At 45.9% G+C, this 20,030-nt stretch overlaps 1 long non-coding RNA gene across 2 annotated transcripts in view; it reads right to left on the bottom strand.

Moving 5' to 3' along the window:
• LOC115942069 (uncharacterized) overlaps positions 1 to 20,030 on the bottom strand; it is an 88,323-nt gene that overhangs the window by 21,807 nt on the left and 46,486 nt on the right. For both annotated transcript variants that reach the window (XR_014148673.1, XR_014148674.1), the window contains exon 2: positions 5,287 to 5,394. This is a non-coding gene — a long non-coding RNA (uncharacterized LOC115942069). The remainder of the gene's footprint in view (positions 1 to 5,286; positions 5,395 to 20,030) is intronic.

The raw sequence follows: 20,030 nt of genomic DNA, 5'->3' as shown, positions 1-20,030 counted from the left end.
TCTCATTCTCACTTTCTCAAATAAATAAACAAAATCTTTAAAAAAAAAAAATCCTACATAGAGCGTGAAAGAATCAACTTCAATACTACCTTTAAAAATTTCACCAAGAAAAGGTGGATTTGATTTTAGAAATGTAAAGATATTTTAATATTAGGAAATTATGAAGGTAATTCCTAACAGCAAGAGGTAAAATAAGAAAAAATATGATAATATCAACAGATAACGAAAATGTATCTGATAAGTTTCAATATCCATTCCTCACTTCAAAGTCTAAAAACTAAGATTGGGAAAATATCTCCTTAATGGGATAAAAATAATCCAGAGTAAACGAAGACAAGATCACTGGTTTTACTGCTATTGTTTAACATGGTTCTTGAAGTTATACAGTCATTCACAAAACAAAATTATACATATAAAGGAGAAGATAAAATTATCATTATTTGCAGATGGTCTAATTATCTTCCTAGGAAAAAGAGGGCATCAACTGAAAATGTATTCAAATTATTGAGAGAGTAAGATAAGAGCTAGTTGCAGGATACATTTTCCAAATCAATAATTCCAATTGGGAGCATTTAGAGAAAAAAGATCCAATTCCCAATTAAAAAAAAAAATGAAATAAAAACCTCAACCAGAAAGTATAGGACCCATTTGAAGGAAATCTTTTTCCTTGATTGGAAGATATTAAAGAAGGTCTGACTAAATAGGCAGCCATCCAATATTTCTGGATGGACATTGGAACATTGCAAAGGTGCCAATTTTATCCAGTTAATTTATAAATTTAATGAACTTGCAATCCTGCAAAGCATTGGCTTTAGCTGTTTATCTAAAATTCTGAATCTAAAATTCATCAGGAAAAAGAAACAGTGGAGGATAATTTTTTAAATCCTGAGAAAAAGGGAGGAGGGAGGATTCGACCCATCAGGGATTAATGGTTATTATAAAACAATGACAATCTAAGCACTGTGGTATGGGGGTTCGGAAGGCACAGCAGCGAAACTACACAGCCTTCAAGCAGCCCCTGAAATATGTATATATGATATCCACACATATGTGAATACACATATGCACTAAGACAAAGAACTGGAAAGAAATACATTAGTCAAAGGAGCTTTCTCAGTGGTGGGATTGTGGGTTTTTACTTGTTTGTATCTTTTGTACTTTTCAGATTTTCTATGCTGGGCATGTGTTAGTTCTCTAATTATAGACACATTAAATGTTGTGTGCATGCGCACGCACTTAAAGGATGCACTCATTTTAATACGGTGCTCCCCTGGGAAAGAGTACCCGTTTGCTGCCATGCTGATCTCTGCCTTCTCTGATGTGAGCTGCTGTGGGTGAAGAGGGGGTGGTAATGAAGCCCAGGGATGGGGGTGGAGGTGAGGATGATTTCTGAGGGAGAAAAGGGACAGAGAGCAGAGAGGCATGGGGGTGGTGGGGACGCACGTTGCCAGCTTCACAGTTCTGCCCCGAGCCGGGAATTACGAGGCCAGAACACAACAGAAAGTTGAGAGTTATTTTCCTTGGCAAAGGAGCTTGGCTCTGAGGTTATAATACTGCCCTGAAGTCAAGTGATGGTGAGTGGAGAAAGAGGGAGAGATTGCCAGATTGGATCTGCAAAATGGGCACCCTGTGATTTCAATAAAACCCCAGACTGGCGAGAGTTAGGGGAATATTTGTAGAAGCTGGCCCTGAGCCTGGGGTGGGAACAGGAGTTGCTGATGAACCCCCGTGGGTTGCTGCAGCTCCTTGTCTGAGGAACTGCTGAGGGGGGGGGTGGCAGGATGGGGAGGGAGAGACCCTATCGCTTATTACCATGCCAACCGCTCAGAGGCCTCACCCCTCCATCTGCTAGGCAGGGGTCTGCTGTGCTGAGGGGCAGGGCGCTGTGGGAGCAGGTGGACCTGGAGTGCCCTTGTGCAAGGCACTTAACCTTTGCTGCCTGCAGTGTCTTCCTCTGTGGAATGGAAATGGCAACCCCTATTTCCCTTTAGCAACTCCTCTTGCCCCCACGGGGACTTTTTGAAACAATAGGAATTCAAGTTTGGGTCAGAGGAAAAGGAAGAAGAGAAAGTACAAGTAGTATTTGAGCAATAGTTCCCTCGGTGAAACCCAAACAGCCTTTGTTTGGGTTTGTTTGCTAAGTTCTATAATTTCTGGAATGGCAGCCCTGGAGGTGGTGGCCAGGCAGGCATCCAAGAGTGGGGGAGGGTAGAAAGGAAACCGCAGGGACCCTGCCGCAGGATCAGAGGACACAGGGCTTCGCTGCCCTCTGGTTAGAGAATCACACGTTCAGAACCGGAAGAGGTCTCAGTTTAGCAGGGGGAGACCAGAAACTCAGTGACTGGCACCTGAGATCTTGCAGCGAATTCACAGTACATTCTCAAATAAGGGCCCAGCATAGGGAGCTTTCCCTGTCCTGCCCCGTCTGACTTTGGTCTGGAGAAGTCAGTTAAAGGTACTAGCATCACAGTGTGGCTTCCTATTTCCTTCTCTTGGTTGCTTTCGGCTATTATCTTAAGTGCCAAAAAATAATGCAGGAGAACTGCAAATCTTCCTTGGCTTTCATTTTCATTTAAAACACAATTTCAGGGAAATACCTAAGTCAAGATGGCTTTGAGGGAGGAACCTTTCAGGGATCCTCTGTTCTCTGAACGTTGAGTAGAGAAAGACTAGGAAGAAAATGAAAACCCCAAAGACACAGGAACACTTAGATGCAAGACAAAACCCCAGCGTACAATAAACAGTACAAGAGCCAAACCTGCCAGAGCGGGTACATGAGGCTGGAGCTGCGCGGCTCTGGGTCTGAGAGCAGGTGGGGAGCACCAGCCATTTCAGCTCCTCGACGTCATGGGGGGTTAAAGTACCCCCAGTCAGGGCAGACAAGAGCCAGGGCCCTGTGTGGGACAGAGAGGGGCAGGGCTCCCCTCCCCGGGCAAAGAGACGGAAGGAAGGTAGTGCCTGCTGCCCAGATCACTGCTCGCCTGGAGCTGCATGCTGGGGGAGGCAGAAGACGCAGGCCAGGCTGTGGAGCCAGTTCTGGGCAATGCCGGGCCCGCCTCTGCTCAGATCTGTCACCTCTGCCCAGTCAGCCCCGATGTTAGACTTGGTTCGAACTCGAGTGGGAGGCAACAGGACAACTAGAGAGGGAGGGACAGATGAGCCCAGAGGGAGAAAAAAATGCACAATGACACTCCGGAGGCACCTGTCAACCGAAATTCCCCACCAGGAGGCAAAGGGTTGTTGGGAAAGATGGTCCACAAAACTGCCAGCCTGGAGAAGGCTTTTCAAGAGATACAAGGAGAAAAAAACCTTGAAAGCCCCAGGTGTTTGTAAACGAAGAGCAGGCAGATAGGAGGCAAGACCAGATGGGTAGGAAGAAGAGCCAGGTGTAGATCCTGTTGATGAAAATACAGGCATGGATAAATCCAATGTCAGGATCAAGCTGGACTGTGGACCCTGGAGGAGGAAAGAGCCGATGATGGGAGAGTACTGGGAACCTCACCCTGAGTACACACAGACAACTTTACACACCAGGGAGCGAACGGGGGAGAATCGGAGGCTTGGCCGAGAGACGCTACTATGTATTTAATCGGAGAGGAATTGCAGAAGATGAGGATGGACGGAATGGAGGAGAATTATTTGAAGAGCCAATGGGTGAGTATTTTCCAGATCTGAAATAAACAGAAGCTGGGCGCTGCAAGGCGGGGCTTCACCAGGCTGACCTGTGGGGGAGCTCGCCCTTTCCCACAGTGCTGGGTATACAGCGGGATGTTGTTACATGCACTGTCTCATTTAACGCTCACAGCTCCCTTCTGGGACAGATGTGGTCATTCTTGTTTTCCGATGAGGAATCTGGGAGACCAGGCTGGGCCGGCTTGCCTGAGGTCTCACGGTCACGAGTGGTGGAGCTGAGTCTCCATCTCAGGCCAGAATCTCCAAGTCAGGCAGGGTGGCAGGGTGACCAGCTCTCCAGTGTGCCCAGGACTTGGCAGCTCTTAGCACAGAACATCCCGTGTGTTAGGGAGGCCTTCGATCCCTGGCAAACCGGGACAGTTGGTCGCCGTGGGTCCAGTGTGTGGACTTTGGAATTTGACCAACTTCAGTCTGAACTCCATTTCTACCTTCCCTGTGTGTCCCTGGACAAATTACTTAACTGTTCTAAACCTCTTTTTTTTTAAATCTGCAAAATGGTAATAACAGCCACTGTGCACACTAAATGGGGATTCATTTAAAGCTCTTAGTCTATACCTGACCCCTGGCATGTACCCAACAAATGTCACCTGTTGTCATTTATGTCCTTATTACCCCGTGTGTGTGTTTCCCGCTATAAGGCCCCACCTGTGTAGATTGGGGCCAGCTCCCAGAGGCCTTGAGGGCCAGGATGAAGGGTATATGGATGCCATCCTTTAGGCCAGTAGCTGCCAAACCTCACTGCCCATCAGAATCAGCAGGGAGCTTTGTTTAAAACCTACCTTCTCAGCACACATCCCTCTAAAATTCTGATTCAGCTTGTCTGGAGAAGAGTCTGCTAGTCTGCAATAGGAAGTCTCTGAAAATTGTTTATATGCCACGGAAACCTTAGAAAACATCATAATCAGTGTGTTGGGCAGTTTTGCTGCGTATGGATGTTTTGAGTTGCGGCGGGCCTTAGCTGTTGTCAGAAGGACAATGTTAACTCGAGGTGAAGCCCTCTCCTAGCCGGGAGCCCACTGTTTTTTTTTTCCCCTGAGGCTTGAGCCAGCTGGAGGGCGAAACTATGAAACCCCTCGTGGAGACCCCCAAAGTTGGCTCTTGTGCCAAGGGCAAGGGCAGGACTCATTTCCCCAGTCTGAGGGCCCGTGCTTCCCAGACCACACTCCTGGCGGCTGTCCCAGGCTCCCACCTCTGCTGAGGAAAGCACTCCCTCCCCATGACCTCATCAGAAACTGTCCCCTCCTCAGGCCAGAACTTTCCACCGCAAAGTCCTCATCAGCAGCTGCCCCTTGGGCAAACTGAGGGTGGGCACGTCAGGGCGGATATTCTCTGAGTCACAGCAGGGACCCTGCTTCGGGGCCTGCATTATCTCCAGAAGCAGCCTGGCTCAGCTTGCAGGTTTCTTAAATGTTTGCAGATTGCAAGACAGCAAACAATATATTTTTATCCAAAGCACCTGTGAACATTTTCTGAAATTAGCTGAGAAAAAGCAAAAGAAATTCTAGCCCTCCCCCTTCAAACTGACATATCCAACAAAAACGAAAAAGAGCCCATCAACTCGGAGCTTGCTGTCGTGAAGAGATGGCGTCTTACCTTGTTTCCCTGAGGACATATGTAACTTCGAATTATTTCTTTTCTCGTGGCGCACTCACTTGTGCATTGTTCGAGGACTAGCTTCTGCTAAATGGTAATTTAGGGACACTGCAAAAATGAAGAAAAAAATGGGATGTCGGTGTGGGTTTGTCACAGATGGGTCCAGTGACTTCTCTTTGGGTCCAGTTCCTCCCCTGCGACAGGTGTCGAGGTTGGGTGTGGGTGGGATGAGTTTAGAGCTGTGTGGTCCAGTGGGGTAGCCACTCGCCACGTGTGGCTATTTAATGTAAATTAATTAAACAGAACTAAAAATTCAAATTTTCAGTTGCACCAGGCACATTTCAAGGGTTCGAAAGCCACGTGTGGCCAGTGGCCAGCACGTGGGACAGAGCGGATAAAACATTTCCATCAGTGCACAAAGCTGTATTTGCAGCACGGGGCCCGGATTGGAGAGTACAGGTATCCCCCCGTTTCCAAAGTTCGAGTTATGCCACCTTGCTTTTACAAAAGACCTGTGTTGGCTCACTGAAAGAAATCCGAAGAGGATTTCGCTTTTATGAAAAAAGGTATTCTGCATTCGTTTGGCAGAGCAGTGAGAGGGGTGCTACGGAGCTCCCTCCCTGGGATGACACCCAGTGTCTCCGCGGCAAGCCGCCAGAGCTTTCAATTCTGCCTGCAAGCACCTGGGCTTTATCTTGATTTATTTTGTGCTTCTCTTAACAAGATGTGCCCTAAGGTATCAGAAAAGCCTAGGAGGGTTATTTTGGGGTCTGGGAATGCTAAAAAAATTTTCCATATAAATTAATGGTAATTGCTTCTTTGCAATTACCATCTCCGCTTGCAAAAGATTTCATAGGAATGCTCTACTTCCAGATAGCGGGAGGAACCTGTGATTAATTGCATCCTACCACTTTTCTCCATGGTGTGCCCATGACAGACATTACTAATCAATCGCGGTATTCTTTCCTGCTGCCCACTGATGTGTCTGCACTATCCTTTGCTGAGACCCTGAAATATGTGTGTGAGACAAACCATGTATTTCCAGGGAACAGACCTGAGTTCTTAACTTTTTTTGTGCTGGGGCCCCCCCTTTGGCAGTCTGGTGAAACCTATAGATTCCCCTCCTAGAAAAATGTTTTTAAATGCATAAAACAAAATATTAAGGATTACTAAAGAAACCAATTATGTTGATATAGCTTTCAATATAATTCCAAAAGCACAAATGCTTGATAGAATAATAACATGCCTCATTACTAACACATCAAATAACAAGATCTGCTGGCAGGTAATTTTTTACTTACAGTGTTATAATTTTACAATAGTGTTGAAAGTAAAAGATATTTTGAGATTTTTGTAGTAGTTATAATGAGGTATAAAAATGGGCATGATTTCTTTGGTGAAAAAGTCACAGGTACTGCTAAAGTAATTGTGGTGCGTTGTTTTCACTCCTAGTTGAAGGAAGTGCTAAATTGTAGTAGTTAGTGAAACTAAAGATGCAGTCTTTTCCCATCCAAATTCATGGACTCATTGATTTTTTTTTTTATTTTTTTTTTAAAGATTTTATTTATTTATTTGACAGAGAGAGACACAGTGAGAGCAGGATCACAAGCAGGGGGAGGGGGAGAGGGAGAAACAGGCTTCCCGCGGAGCAGGGAGCCCGATGCGGGGCTCGATCCCAGGACCCCGGGATCACGACCTGAGCCGAAGGCAGACGCTTAACGACTGAGCCACCCAGGCGCCCCGACTCATTGATTTCTATAGACGGATCCCATAGAGTTGCATGGACCCTGGTGAGCAATCACCCTTTGTCGGGTGATCTGTGAATGTCCCAGATTTGCCATTTCGTGACTACATAAAATAAATTTCGCCCATCTGTTCATGCACTTAATGGAGCATCAGTGGGCCAAGATTGATCCTCCTTCTTCTAGCATGTCCCATGTAGTTGACAAGACATGGGGTGGGGTGATGGGGAGGTCTGCTAGGAATGGGGAGGGCAGACGGAGTGGAGAATGAAGAAGGGGATCAGAAGAAGACAGGAAATCTCGGCCATGTCTGTGGCAACAAATGCAAAATGAATGGCACTTTCTGCAGCGAAGATGGGAGGAGAGGGCTTAATTGTCACTGCTGACCACAGCAGACCACAAAGTCATTCCCTCCACAAAGAACTCAGAGTTAATACTATGAACTCAAGGTATGCAGTTAGAAAACCAAATGGTCAGCATCTGGAGATGACGTTCCCCCCTTTTAATGCCCTCCCCCATGGCCTTTTATGTCATGACCTTTCAGTGCTTTTTGGACAGTTTTATGTCTTTCTCAAAACAAATGGAATGCCCATTAGTGAAAAAGAAATTTCTACAAACACCAGTGGCAGTGTGGGAATAAATATTTATAGCCTGGGCTCTGAAACCAACATATTCTCATTACTTATAGAGCCTTGAGCCAGGCCTATGCCATGTGAAAATTAATTTACACAAGAATTTCTTTTCAGTTTATAAGAAACACTTGCCTGCCACTTTCTTCTGGGAATCCTGACAGATCACAGACTCAGTCAAACTTAGAAAAAAATTAGCTGACTGCAGCAGAAATACCCAGATCAGACTTGATTTCCCATTAATCAACATTTCATGATCTTCGAGCCAAGCAGGAACTCTTTCCTCCACAATTCTCCCTCTGGCAGAATGTCTCTCATGCCAGCCAAGGAAAGGCCCTCTATTTCTCTGACAAGGCCACTCTGGTGGGTTCAGAATGCATTATTTTTTTCTTGCAGTTCTTCGTCATTCATTTACTCATTCATTCCTTCTGCAAATAATTGCTTTGTAGTCACTGTATTTTCAACTCAGGATCAGACGTTGAGGAGCTGGGAACTAACATTAATTGGGTACTTTCTATGTGCCAGGCACAGTGCAATGGCATTCTCAATCTGGTATCACATTTGCATTCCCACAGCCACCCTGTAATGCTGGAATTACTGTCTCCAGTCCTAGATAGGAAGAGCTTAAGGCTCAGAGAAGTAAGGTAATTAACTAGTTAACTATGCAGCTATTAACAAGTAATTAACTACTTAACTAGTTCTCTAGAAAGGGAAACATGTATAATATGATTCTGGGGAGTTGCAGTCTAGATGGGGAGACAGTATTGATATAGCTGAGGATAGTGATGGCTAGAACATAGAGAAATAATTAAATTGCAGTGCCTGAGAGGGTGATTATTTGAAATGAGGGAAGAGGTAAGAAATGTCTAGGATCACCGTAGACTAGGATGGCCAGTAAAGGGGCTGCCATCACAGGATGGAGAAGAGGATGAAAGAGGACATTATGGGTGGCGGGGTGGTGGGGAGGAAAGGCCCAGAACCAGAAATCAAATGCGGTTTGGGAGGTGGGGAGGAGCGTGTCATGAAGGTACAAACTTGGTCAAAGGGAGGGTATTCCTTAGCATAATGCCTGCTCTGGACTCAGTACTAAATTAATACCCGATAAAGGAACAACCAGATGCCTAAGAGAGTGAACGAGGGAGTGGACAAATACTGGTGTGTGGGTGGGAATGGAGCTGGCGGGATGTGGCTGGACTGAGTTAGGGAGGACATTGTCAGGCTGAGGAGTGGGGTGTCCACTCATGGGAATACACCGCAATCCCCACTCCCCTTGAATTAATACCACATAGGACTTTGGAGATAGATTCGTTCTGTGTAGAAGGGAATCAGATGGTTATTCCTGATGTTTTATTTGTAAAGCACACCTTAGAGTCAAATATATTAACATCATGAAATAAAAATCCAACCTAACAAAGAACTCAAGTAGCTACATTTTTTTTTAAAAAGTGTGATATGTACAACCCCTGAGACATCCCATGATAGAAGAGTGAAGTAAATCGTGGGGCAAGATGGGAGACAGGGAGATGAGCTAAGAGGTGGGGGGTGGTGACAGTGAGTGGTATTGGAGAGTTGGCAGTGGGGATCGAGAAAAGCGGGTAGATTCTAGGGCTATAGTAGAGGTAGAATCCACAGGACATGGTGACTGCTGGATGGGAGACATGAAAGACAGGATGGGTGTCAAGAGTAATTCACGCCTGGGCTCCCGGCGTGCATAAAGGTGCCATTTGCTGAGATGGGGGAACACAGAAGGAGCCGATGTGTGGGGGGAAATGAAAAATCTGGTTTTCAACAGGTGAGTGTGATATCTTAATAAAGCTATTCATTGCACAGTTGGTTATATGGGCCTGAAGCTCAGGAGAGACATCTGAGCTAGAGGCATCGATTTTTTTTTTTTAAGATTTTATTTATTTATTTGAGAGAGAGAATGAGAGACAGAGAGCACATGAGAGGGGGGAGGGTCAGAGGGAGAAGCAGACCCCCTGCTGAGCAAGGAGCCCGATATGGGACTCGATCCCGGGACTCCAGGATCATGACCTGAGCCGAAGGCAGTCGCTTAACCAACTGAGCCACCCAGGCGCCCGAGGCATCGATTTTAAAAAGCTTTTAGCTGGTGAAATGAAGGCATGGGAACGGACTAGGCTCCCTTGGCAACGTGTGTAGAGTGAGAAGTGCGTCTAGGACAGAGGTTCGTAGAACCCCAACATGTAAGGGCAGATAGAAGAATAGGAGTCTGGAATAGAGACTGATAAGGGGTGGTCAGAGAAGCAAGAGAAAAACCAGGGAAGGAAGGTCGTGGCATTAGATGGTGCTAAAAGGAAAGGTAAGAAAAGGACTTAATGGTATCCATAGGATTTAGCAACAAAAAGGTCACTGTTGACTTTGGCAGGGACAATGTGCATGCAATAGTGGAGCCTGAAGCCAGATGAAGTGGTTTGAGGAGCAACTGGAAGGTGAGGAGTTTAGCCAAGTGTTGAAGAAGTTAGGCTGTTAAGGGGCTAAGAGAGATAAGTAACAGCTGAAGGGAACAGAGGAGAAGGAAAGGTTTTGTTAAGATGGGACAGACGTAAGTAAACCTCTTGAAACGCTGTTAGGAGAGGAGCCAGTGGACAGGACATAGAAAAGACCTAGAAGGACATACGCCAAAATGTTAACCGTGGTTATCTGTGGGCAGTGGAATCAAGAGACCTCTGAATGTTCAAAACCAGCCCCAATGATGTTCGACAGGGTTTTGGCATAGTCAGTCTTTATTGCTACAAAATTCTCTAAGGTGTGTCCATTTATAAGTAGTTTCGGTGACATATGCAGAGATGTGACAAATGGGAATGTCCTACTGCCCATGTTGGTCAGCAGAGGACTGAGTCTGAAGCATTTGTAATGATGCATTCTGGTGGTAGCCCTTCCCACACTGAGTCAGGGCTGCCTGTGTGGCCAACAGAAGATTGTAAAAATGACAATCAAGACCGAAGAGAGGTCCTAAAAGGCACTGCCACTTTGGCTGTGGTCTCTCGTATTGCTTCCTCTGGATAAAGCCAGCTGCTCTATCTTAAGGACGCTCAAGATGCCCCTTAGAAAGGCCCACCTGGAGAGGAGTGGCCCCTGGCCATTGTCCCGCATCAACATGCCAGTCATGGTAGTGAGCCCCTTTGGATATGGACCCTCCAGCCCCAGTCAAACCTTCGGGTGCAGCCCCAGCTGACACTGGATGGAAACTTCATGGGAGACCATGAGCCAGAACCTGTAGCTGAGCTGTTCCCAAATTCTTGACCCACAGAAATCGCGAGAAATATTAAGTGATCAGTGTTTTAAGCTGATATGTTTTGGGGTGCCTTGTCATGCAACAACAGACAACTAATGCGGGCGCCTTACACACTTTATGGAGCCCACTGGTAGCTCCATCCACAGCAACAGTCCTGATGGGTGGCACTTCAAGGAGGATGCACTGGTTATGAGTGATATTCGAATAATGGGCCACACACTCAGACATCCTTCAGTGTGTGCAGCACACCTCTCCTACCTCATCACACACACACACACACACACATTGATAACACTGGTTGTTTTATAGATGGTATTTAGTGTGTAAGTGCAAATGACTCAAATACGAGTCAAGGATGTATGGAGGCTTTCTGACACCGTAGTTTCAGGATGTAATTTTGAATGGAAGTGGACTTGAAGAGTTTCATACTGCATAATTAATCACATTCCATTTTCATGACGACTACTAGTTAATCATGTCTATTGGTGTGAACTTTTAGCCTGTGGGAGTGTAGGCCCTCCTAGCTCACATGGGAGAGCAAGTTATGTTAGGCTTTCATTTTTTAATAAAATGGCTGGCAGTAGAAAGAAGGGGTGGGGTGGGGGGCTGACGCCCGGAAACCAGTGGACCACCTGGAAATTCAGCACCTGGGCGTATCCAACCCCCTACAGTCAGCACTCGGTGCTTTCACACCTGTTTTCCCACTGCGGGCACGGTGCCTGGCACATAATACTGGCTCGTTGAACATTTGTTGAACAAATAGCAGTTGAATGCATAGTTCCATCTCTCCTCCCCCACCTCACTGTACTCTTAGAGTTTAATAGAAACCCTGGAGAAGGGTTCAACCCGCTTCACCTCTGCAGAGGGGAATTGAGGATAGTGTGTTTCACACAGGAGTTGAAGCATTTCCCCAAGGCCAGTGTGACAGTAACAACCTCCCTGTCCCCTTCCCACCTCCTCACGCATCAGGGAAAGGAAACTGGGATATGGAATTGGGCTCCTCCCATAATTCTCTCCTCTGTCTGTGATCACAGTACCTGGTGCACAGTGGGCCAGGTACGTAGTCGATGCCGGAATGAATGAATGAATGAATGAATGAATGAGTGAATGAATGATGGAGCACCCCTGGGAAAGTAGGTCAACCACAGCTGTGGTGGTAGAGCCTTGGGGGTGTCCAGAACATCTGAGGGAAGAGATTCAAGGTAGATCCATTCTCATCCAGCTAGGTCCTCCTGGTTTCAGTTTGTAGCTCGTGGGTAGAATGTGGCTCCTGGGAGACAGTTTGGTTTCCTGAACAAGTGTGGCCAAGTCTCCCTCTGTCCTCTGGAGGGAGGTGAATCTCCCTTGGGGCGGTTAAAGGATTTGTGCCTAGTTCTGGCTATTGTGGTCATTTCCAGAAGGAAACAAAAATAATTTCCCACCCCCACCTCCTGGCCACTGCAGGGCAGGGAACCCACTTGCCAAGTCAGACAAAGACATTCCTGGCTCTCTCTGGGGGATTCTTTGAGCTCATCACCTGGACCTGATGACAAGAGTCAGGAACTGCCTTCGTAGCGCTCATGCGCCAGGGAGCTCTGATGGCTCAGAACAAGGATCCAGAACACACCGCACACACCTTGCCGTGGCTACCCACTGTTCTTCGCCCTCCGTGATGATTTGTAGATCCGCCCAGAGAGATGGATAGCTGGAGATTGGCAGGGACAATTGTCCTGGATTTAGGTAAACTGGGGACACCAGGCTGCCTGTTGCTAGAATATTTGTAATAGGAACACTTGTTTTTGAAATTAGATACCTCATAATAACCAGGTCTTGCCTCTCCATTTATAAATGATGGAGGCAGCTGGTCCTGAAGCAGGACAAACAGCACAGGAACTAGAACAGCTGTGTGTCCAGACCAGCCCAAAGGTGATGGATGAGTTGGGCAATGTATGTTTCCGCTGTTCTCAGGTACCCCTTGTGGGGCACAGTTTGAGCCCACAGATCCCCCTGTGCACACTCCCTCCTCTACTCTATCAAAATTTTCTTTCAATCAAGGATCTGCTATCAGCCATGTATACTATAGTGAGAATGAAAGCCATTAAGCCTTTTCCCTGTATGTGGCTCTAATGAGTTAAAGCCTTATGTGTGAGAGGTAGTCTACTTTGATGAATCAAAGGCCACAGTGCAAATCTTGCTTACTTTAAAGAAACTCTGGTCTTGGTATATTAGAAAAAAAAAGTTAAACAGTTTTGACTCTTTCAAAGAACCTTTAAAATACATGAAGTAACTTTTTAGCTTTCTTGTAAATTTGGGAAGTAAGGTGGATTATTATTTTTACCCTCGTGTCGCAGAGAGGACGCTGAGGCAGAGAGTTTCCATGACGTGCACAAATTCCAGGTTGAATGAATGAGCTGACATTAGCGTAGAGTCCTGACTCAGGACAGAGGTCTTCCCAGGGACCATACATTCCTGTGTAGGCCAAAGACAGTTGCACACATCGACCCTCTCTAGCAGGTGCCAAATGCTTCACGTCTGACTGTCAACTTTACCCACACATCAGCCCCAGGAGGTAGGGGTGTTGCCCCCATTTCACAGATGGGGGCTCAGAGAATTGACGAGACTTGCCCAATTTCTCACAGCCAGAAAGTGGCAGCACTGAGATTTCAATCCGGGCCTCTCTGACTCCTAACTGGTGCTTTCCGCTCTCAGTGGGTCATTTAGACTCCCCAGGCCCCTCTCAGCATCTGAGCAGAGGGGGGATGGGAATTAAACATGAGGCTAGAGCTCCCAGGCCTCTAGCTCTGGGGGGCATGGTTGATGGGGGGCTCATGGGCACCTTTCCAAGCCTCTCTGTAACTGCGGGGTTCCCATGGATATGAAGGTCTCCTGAGTGGGCTGGGGAAAAAAATGTACCTCTGGCTTTTTGAAGCCATATTTGTCATCCTGGAAAGGCAGAAGAGGGCCAAAACAAAATATGGGAACAAGTGGTTTCCTGTGGAGAGAAAAGACTAGCCCCGCTGTGTTGTTTATTTATACAGGATGGCAGATGGAATTCCTCTCCTGACTGCCTTGGGTGAGGGTCTCCAATACTCTGAATTCCTCCTCTGTGCCCTCACGAGACAGGGAGTCTTGTAAAATCAAGAAAGGGCTTCAGTGTCTACGGCCCCACAACCCTCTCCCCGCCCCCAGGAGCCTGTTAATTAGAAAGTAAAGGTCATGGCCTCTTCAGCAAACCTCAGCAGCAACTCACTGAAATAGTCTGAGTTTCTCCCAGACCATCTACTTTCATTCATTCATTCATTCATTCATAAAACATGTAGTATCCATTTGTATGAGATGCCATGGCATTTACATGTATATTTATATGTACACATACATAACACACACATATATGTACATATTATGCACAAATAATAACTACCTAATATTTGATGATTTTTCCTAGGTCCACAGGCACTGTTCCAAGAAATGTACATGTAACAACTCATCTCATCCTCATACTGTCCCTATGAGGTATTTTATTACCCCCCACTTACGGATTAGGAAAATAAGCCGCAGGAAGGTCCAATATCTTGGCCAAGGCTACATCTAGGTTTGAACCCGCTCTGCCTGAATGCAGTGGAGCGCTCTTACCCATCATAGAACACCATCCGCACGGAAACAAGAAAGCCTGACTAACAGGTGCAGACAAACACCTGGGGAGCACGGGGGAGGGCGGGACCATGTGCCTGGGAGAGAAGCTGCCCCAGAGAGAGGCCAGTGGGGAGGTGGTCTGTGAACTGCGAGCTTTCCTGCCCGGAGGACCAGCGGTTGCTTCTGGGTCTCTCTAGCCTGGTGGTGGGTATTGAGGAGGGCACACACAGCGGTCGTGATAAGAGCAATGGTAGTAATAATTACACTGAGGCGCTTAATTTGTCCTGCATCGCGCCGTTAGATCTGCAACCGAAACCCTATCTTTTCTTTTAAGGGAGCATCTGTGCTGGCTGCGATCTGTGTTCTGTCATTTAAGCCACTCAACAATTCCGTGAGGCAGCTCTCACCGTTCCTGTTGTGGATGTAAGGAGACTGGGGCTCCGAGATGTTACTCACACCCTTCAATGGCCTGGTTAGGATGGAGCTGGATTTGAATCGGGGTCTACATGACCTCCCCACAGCACTTTGCTACCATTTTTAAATTAAAGTCTTTCTAAAATATGCCTCAACCATACCTTCCTTCGTAAACATAGCACAGCGCAATTTCACCTTTTTTTAAATTTTTTTATTTTTTATTCTTATGTTAATCCCCATACATTACATCATTAGTTGTAGATGAAGTGTTCCGTGATTCATTGTTTGTGCATAACACCCAGTGCTCCATGCAGAACGTGCCCTCTTTAATACCCATCACCAGGCTAACCCATCCTCCCACCCCCCTCCCCTCTAGAACCCTCAGTTTGTTTTTCAGAGTCCATCGTCTCTCATGGTTCGTCTCCCCCTCCGATTTCCCCCGCTTCATTCTTCCCCTCCCGCTACCTTCTTCTTCTTTTTTTTTTCTTAACACATATTGCGTTATTTGTTTCAGAGGTACAGATCTGAGATTCAACAGTCTTGCACAATTCACAGCGCTTACCAGAGCACATACCCTCCCCAGTGTCTATCACCCAGCCACCCCATCCCTCCCACCCCACCCCCCACTCCGCAATTTCACCTTTTCTTGTTGACTCAAAGCCATCCCTGTGAACTCAAGCCATTGTCTGTGGTGTGTGCTCACGCACTAAGGAAGGACCTAGTAACTGGCTTGAGCCGTCACCGGCTTGGCCTGAACAGCTCTGCTGCTCCCTACCTCCACAGAGATACTTTTAGGATTACTGTTTTATGAGGTGACAGAGCTTTATTGCCCTATAAATAGCTCAGTATCTTTTGTCCTCAGAGTTGTCTCTTCAGATTCCCACCCTGCGAACTTCTTTGTTCTCTGTCTTCTCTTCTTGAAGCCAGGTGTCTGTGCATCCATTTCCATAATCTCCACACATCCAAACCTGCATTTCCCCATTCTCTTTGGGATTTGGGGTGGAACCCAATAAAGACTGCCCAAGGAGACCAAGGACTGTGTTTAAAAGTAAAATGTGGTCTGTGCCCAAGGAAGAATTGAGTGGATAAGCTCTGAGACAATTCCTTGATTGGGCTTCCCGGGGAACTTTCTGGTTTATACCTCCCAACAACACTGTCCTAGGTGGAGAAAGTGGCATTTCCACTGGCAGGTTTGAAACAGAAACTCAAGATGTTAAGTGACTTGCTTAAACTCATGAATTGGGGTTTGAAGTCAGGTCGTTTTAATGACCAGCTTCTTGCCATTCTCACTAGGTCAGTTTTCAGCATGTGACAATGACCGGGCACTTCTAGCAGCTCACTTGTGGCTTCACGGGGACAGTAACCTAAGACAGGGTTGAATCAGGGCTGGAATCAGGGCCAGTAAATTTAACGGGCTCCGAAATAACTGCCTTGGCTCAAAAGCATCTCTCTCATGGACCCTGAGGCCACTCTGTGAGACACTGATGCTCTTTAAAAAAAAATTGTTTTTTTTAAAGACACTAAGCCACTATAGTGCATTAACATATTAGCCATAATTAATCTATCATTCATTCATTCATTCATTCGTACACCAGGTATCAAGTATCCTGGCCTTTAAGATTGAATAAATAGCTTCAACCTCATTCCCTGTGTGGTGGGAACCTCTGCCCCTTCTTCTCACTTCTTTTCCCACGGAGTCGGATGGGAAAGGGAGCTTGAGTTTTTCCTCATCACACTGGGCTCTGAGAACCAGCTTCCGCTGAATTCGTTCCGAGGACGCACCGATTTCTCATACCACTCTCTCTGGCTTCACTCCAATTGGGTGACACAGCTCCATGTCTTTGATTTCCCACAGAAATCATGACCCATACTAGGTGTCTATGAGTGCAGCATATTTCACTGAAGACTGAGCATACAGTGAGATATGGTTCCATCACACCCTCGAGACCACAGATTCAAACACCAGACCCTCCTGCTCTTAGAGTCCCTTGGCTATTTCTATTTACTCGGGTTCCTGCCATGTTTATTGGCTCTCTCCCTTTCTCTTTTTTCTCCTCTGTCCCCCTACCCAATTCTAGTTTATTTCTTATGCTGAGCAAATGATTCTGTTTCCTCTAATCCCTATCTCCCCAGATCACATTTTCCCCTTCTGTTACACATTAATTCATTTATTTATTCAACGAGGATTACGTAATATCCACTATGAGGCACCATGTCAGGCACTGCTGAGGATACAAGGATGAATTTGACATGGATCCTGAGCCCACGGAGCTGATAATCTAGTAGAGGAGATAAGATATGTACTGGATAACCAGAACATAAGGTAGAATGTGCAAAGAAGTTGAAGCATGTGGGAAGAGAGGCCATGTTAGAGGTGACCAGATGAACAGGTACAGGAGGGCTTAGATCCTTCCTGGAGGGGGAGGAAAAAGGTCTGAAGTCTGAGGCAGGGCAACCTGGGTGGAGTACAATATTCAGGAACCAAGGGGAGCTGAGGGGGTGGTAGGAAGGACCTGAGAACCTGGGGTGCAACACTCAAAAAGGGATCAGGGCACAGGAAGTCCTTGGATTGATATTTCTCCCTCCCATCCCCCACCTCCAAATCCTAACTCTCATATCAAGTGCTAGAGCAGGGTGAGAAGGCAAGTGGGCCCCCGCCCCAGGCAGCATGTCTTGGACCATTTGGACTCTCTGATAATACCATTGTCAAGGCCATCACCCATTACTTCTGTGTGTGTAACTGTTAGAGGACGCATTTGCCCCACAGCAGATGCTCATGTCTATTTGCTAAATGAATGTATGCATGGTGAGTAGGACTTACAGTGACTGGTACAAGATCCCATTTTTCCCCACGAAAGGATAGAAATATGTGGACTGGGCTGGGTTTACGAGATCTGGGTATTAGTTCAGGATTTAGCTCTCTTTTACCTTCTAGCTTGGTTAGGAGATCACTCATTCATTTATTCGTTTAATCATTCATTCAGTGGCTCAATGAATACTGAAAATATCCACTCTGTGTCTAACTCGAGGCAATGAAAGCTGAATAAGGAGTTCAAGGCTTGTGGGACAGAAACATAGCCAAATGACGAAATAATTGCATAAATTTTAGATAATATAATACTATAAATATCAGAACGGGGAGGTGCTGTGAGGTTCCTCACAGAATGTTATGAGATCAGACAGGACAGAACAATGGTCTCAACTTCCCTTTGTCCAGCCTGTCTGGGCAGTCTAGTTTCAAATAATATCCTTGGATGGCACATAAGTTTTGTATACCCTATGACACTGGAAAGAGTGAACTCTACTTCATTTTAACAAGTATCATTGCACCCAAGAATAAGATGTAGGATGTATGGGTCACATTTAATGAAAAAAATACACTAGGCTTTCTTTGATCCTATCCACTTAATAGCCCCCAGGTGAGTTTAGGAGGAACTCCCACCTTGAAGTGGGAGGAGTAAGGCTCTAGTCTGAACTTCAGGGAGAGGCATGTGATGCTGTGTGTGGGATGGAGGGTGCAGAAAGCAAGCTGAGTGAGCTCCGCTCCGTGCACTGGGTTGAGATAATAGCATTCACTCCTTATTCTAGAGCTGTACTGGGACTCAGCTTGCATTTTTACTGCACGTATGTGTCTGTCTGATGTATATTTGCATAGAAGCAAAGACTAAAAAGACATGTACCCAAATGTCATTAATCAGAGCTGCCCATGGAGTTCATACTATGTATTAAGTGCTTTATAAATATTTCAGTTAATCCTCGTAACAAGCCTGTGCATTCAGTATTCTCCCTGTTTGACAGCTGAGGAAAATATGGCCTCAAGAGGAGGAGTTGCTTGCCTGAGATCGCACAGGAGTAGGCCATGGAGCTGGTGTTCACGCGGAGCCTGGGCAGCCAGGGACCCTCCTCAGGAGTGCTGCGGTATGGAGTGACTTTTCATCTCTGGGTGGTGGGACGTTGGGTGGTTTTAAATGTTTTCTTCTTGCATACCTGTATTTTCTCAACTGTGTTAAGTGAATAAATATTCCCTTTTGAAATGAGGAGAGGGAGAGTTATTAAATATCTCTTTCTTCTTCCCATTTCTTTAGGACTAATCTAGGGTCCTGGCTCAGCTCCTCTTGCATCCTTCCTCCCAGTGTTCCTGGGGTACCGGCACTCCCTGGCCCTCTGCCCAGAACTGGGCACCAGAGTCCTCATCTGGAAGGAGCTCATAGTCTCATGGGGCCTCTTGGTCACAGTGGTGGTGTCACTTCGGATCAAAGAGTCAGGACCCCTAAGGAATTGTGTCAACCATCCTGGGTCAAGATGGCAGAGTGGCCACATTACTTCAGTTATTAAAAATGTGTGCATAAGACTTAAAGTAGCCAGATCGCAGTGTTAAACATCATTCCTGTTTTGAAAAGCCCAATGAAAGTAAAAAAAAACCCAAAAAAACAAAAACGTAACCAAGAGGCAAAAAAAAAAGGAGAGTCAAAGTCAGAAGACCCGCCCTGAAGAAAAGAGGTGTGATCACGGATGTAGAAGGAATGAGAGTAATTGTAGGCAAATGCAGGAGTAAACATGTAACACCAAATCTGAAAAGCTAGAAGAAATGGTGAAGCAAAAGTAAGCACAACGAGATGAAAAACTCATCTTAGTACGAAAATAAATTTAATACAAAATCAAAAACTAAATAGTCTAACTTGTGAATAGAGAACTGACACATCCTTACATATTTGGGGTAAGCCCTTTGGATCAAAGTGTATTATTCTTGTAATATAAGGCAATTATTTTATTTAGGTTTCTATTTCTATATTCATCAGTAACATGATCAGATCAGTAGAGGTTGACAAGGCATTTAGTAAAATTCAGAGGCCTTCCCTAATAAAAATCCTAAGAAGATGGATTTTATGAACTTGAGGAATGTTCCCTCTATCCCTATACTCTGGAGAGTTTTAATCAGGAAAGGATGTTGTATTTTGTCAAATGCTTTTTCTGCATCAATTGAGAGGACCATATGGTTCTTCTCCCTCCTCTTATTAATGTGTTCTATCACATTGATTGACTTGCGAATGTTGAACCACCCTTGCATCCCGGGGATAAATCCCACTTGGT

The sequence above is a fragment of the Leptonychotes weddellii genome, chromosome 9, assembly GCF_054177405.1.
Source record: "Leptonychotes weddellii isolate Sample4059 chromosome 9, ASM5417740v2, whole genome shotgun sequence".
In the NCBI taxonomy this organism is placed as follows: Eukaryota; Metazoa; Chordata; class Mammalia; order Carnivora; family Phocidae; genus Leptonychotes; species Leptonychotes weddellii.
Note: the sequence above shows the minus strand (reverse complement) of the source record. Positions and strands in the feature narration are given on the sequence as shown.